Source organism: Capsicum annuum, chromosome 6, assembly GCF_002878395.1.
Source record: "Capsicum annuum cultivar UCD-10X-F1 chromosome 6, UCD10Xv1.1, whole genome shotgun sequence".
Taxonomy (NCBI): domain Eukaryota; kingdom Viridiplantae; phylum Streptophyta; class Magnoliopsida; order Solanales; family Solanaceae; genus Capsicum; species Capsicum annuum.
Genome location: NC_061116.1, coordinates 184,813,434 through 184,816,466, shown reverse-complemented (window position 1 = coordinate 184,816,466; position 3,033 = coordinate 184,813,434). Strand labels below are relative to the sequence as shown.

Sequence of the window (3,033 nt, the reverse complement as noted above, 5' to 3'; positions counted from 1 at the left end):
GCAATGTTTCTAGCTTTTTGAAATTAAATTATATATATTTTGATTATTATTTTGAAATATATTTTGTTATTTATATTAACACAACAAGATATGTGGTAAGTTTTGATACTTTTCATATAATTTTAAAATATTTTAAATTTAAATTTTATAATATATTAAATCAATCTATCTGATTTAACTTTAAAGATTAAGTAAATTAAATTTCAATAATAAAAAATGTTACATAATTTGAGACGAAAGAATATGATTTTAGTTGTTTTTTAGGTTCAAAATCTGTGATGCCCATGGTATTCAACCTGGTATTAATAATTGAGAGAAAATTGAGGCAAATCTCTATTGAAACGGTGATCGTCATTTGAACTTATCTTTCCCGTTGCCCTTTTTTTGAATAAAATTAATTTAACTTGGTATGACACATAGACAAGTTGTTAAATTAGATAAGGAAGAAACAGGGATGGCTCAAAAATATTTGTGTCCTAAGGTCAAAATCGAATGAAAGCTTCAAGTTTTTAACAATTTTTTTTATAAATTTATGTTAAAAATTATATAATTTATTTCTTCTAATAATTATTTTTAAACTAATTATATAATTAATGCATTTAATCTTTAGTAGTCTAGATATATCATTCTTCTAATAATTCTTTTCTTTATATTAAAAATTATTTTTTTTACAAATAAAATTTAATATTTTTTTAAAAAAATTAATAATCTATTATTGTTAAAAAAAATGAGGTCCTCAAATATTGAGGCCTAAGGCGATGACATTTTTCTTAAAGGATTGAGCCGGCCCCAGGAAGAAATACAGGGGAGAGATGACTATAAAATCCCCATCTTTCATGAGCAAAAATTATTGCACCGCACTAAAACATAATTCTCGTATCTTTCTCTTAGTAATATTTTAAATATATTGTCATGGCTCGCAATTTCTATTTTATCGTTGCACTCATGGTCACGTTTGGTAAATAATTTTTTCTACCCCTTTCTCTCTTTTTAGTATTTGATATATCTCTATGTTAGTTTCTAGAAAGAATTAACATATGATATACCTTTTTGTTTGAGATAGTTTCATACTAGGTTCTTAATAAGGTTACTTTTAAGCAGTTTTGCTCCTTTTAAGTGAACACCATTGAACTCACAGTCTTTTAGATGTAATAAAAGGAATTTAAAAAAAAAAAATACAGTAAAAATTTACATTTGGAGATGCATTTTTTTTTTTTTTTTTGGACAATGTCTGCTAATTTTAGTCTATTTTTATAAGTTGATGTAGCCTTGAAAAAAAATTCGCATTCCTCTAAAAGCAACAAACAAAGATTGTTACAACATTTGAAATTTGAAAACAACTTGATATTTAAGAGATTACTTAAAAATCTATATCTCAAATGTAAGAGACCCCTCACATAGTCAAAATGGCTATGTCGATAGTCATTTTGACTATGTTTACATATGTAATATTCCCGTTATATCAAAAAAAGTGAGACAGGGTTTTTTAAGATCGACATGTTGGCAAAATTTCAATTAAAAAGGAAAAAGGTAGCTTGGTGCACTAATACCTGATCGCGTTATATGTGGGATCTGAAAAAGGGTAGGATTAACTAAACTTCAATTAAGAACAAAATAATTGAGGGAAATTTAATTTGGTATTTCATATTTGACGAAGTACCTAACCATAGTTTCCAGTCTTTTATTTTGCAACTCGATAACCTTTTATACGTGAAGCAATATCGATATAACGTACTGATTCTGACACTTGATTTTGTTTTAATGGATCATAGTTTATTTGGCTCAATCACCAAAAGTGAAAATAGCTGCTCCAAGAGACATGCCTAAGCCTATGACTATAAACGAACTGAAATCAATATTAATTGGTCAAAGCTTGAAGAGTGGTTGTGGTTGATATTGTCGAGATACTGTCGAGATCGCACAGACTGCTTTTCTAGGACATGCCCGTATTGTTACTACGATGTTATTAAACATACCTATGGCTGCCACTGGTAAAAGATCAATCACTCATGGCCAATACAAATATGAATTAAGTCTGTTGCTTCTATAAATATGGGTGTGATATATGTTTTTGTAGTTTGATTCTCTTTGCATGTATTTTCCTTTCGCAATTTCAGCTTTTATCTGTGAAAAAAAATAAATGACTAAGTGATCTACTTCTACCTAGATCATGATGACAATAATGGATATAACATAAAGATGGGTTATGTTGGCTTACAACTGCTTAGAGCCGTGAATATGGGCCAAGTCCGTTGGGCTGGCCCGATCTAGCCTGTAATTTGATAGAGTTGAGCTTCAATTTTTGCAGTCTATTTAAGAATATGGCTTTTAGCCCAGCCGGATAAGCCTATGGTTCATGGAGCTTGAGCAATGTGGGTTGGGCTAAGTCATGGATCGGTCCGTTAGTCATGCAACTCTTTAGATTGCTTATTAATATTTTTATTTGGTTCAAAGGATATAATATCAAAGTTTATTTAATTTGGCTATTAGGAGTATTTTTTGAGGTGTTAGAGACTTGATTAACAAGTATCAACAATATGCAATATTCTGGTAATATTTATGTTTATTAATATTCTAAAATCAAATTATAAAATATTATTTTTTTAAAAATGGGTTGGCCCGTGAGGTCTGCAACTCATAGAGTAATGCTGTGGACTTGGTGTTTTTTGACCCATCATTTTGATGGATCAGCCCGGCCTGACCCGTCAAACTCAAAGTCTGTGTGGGCTAGTCCGGATGAACTGGGCCGACCTGTATTAACAGCTTTACAACTGCTCATACAATATTTGTACTTTTAATTTTGAATGAATAAAAATGTGTGATCCATATGCTTATCAAAATTTTGGTTTTGCTTTATCTATCATCAGGATTTTTCAAGTCATAGGCGGGAGTTAGGTGAGTCGCGTGTCGCTTGGTTGGTAGTGCTAGGGTTGGGGGGAGGGTGGTGTCTTTTGTTGGTTAATGTACTTTTTATGGTTGTGGTACCATTGTTATTTTATCATGTTGTATGCTTGCGATGTTTGACTAAGGTCT

At 30.5% G+C, this 3,033-nt stretch overlaps 1 long non-coding RNA gene across 1 annotated transcript; it reads left to right on the top strand.

The window, feature by feature from the left end:
* The first annotated feature begins 855 nt into the window (after positions 1 to 855).
* LOC107852713 lies at positions 856 to 2,478 on the top strand. Its single transcript, XR_001669534.2, has 2 exons — positions 856 to 958; positions 1,773 to 2,478. It is a non-coding gene; the product is annotated as an uncharacterized LOC107852713 (long non-coding RNA).
* The last annotated feature ends 555 nt before the right edge of the window (positions 2,479 to 3,033 follow it).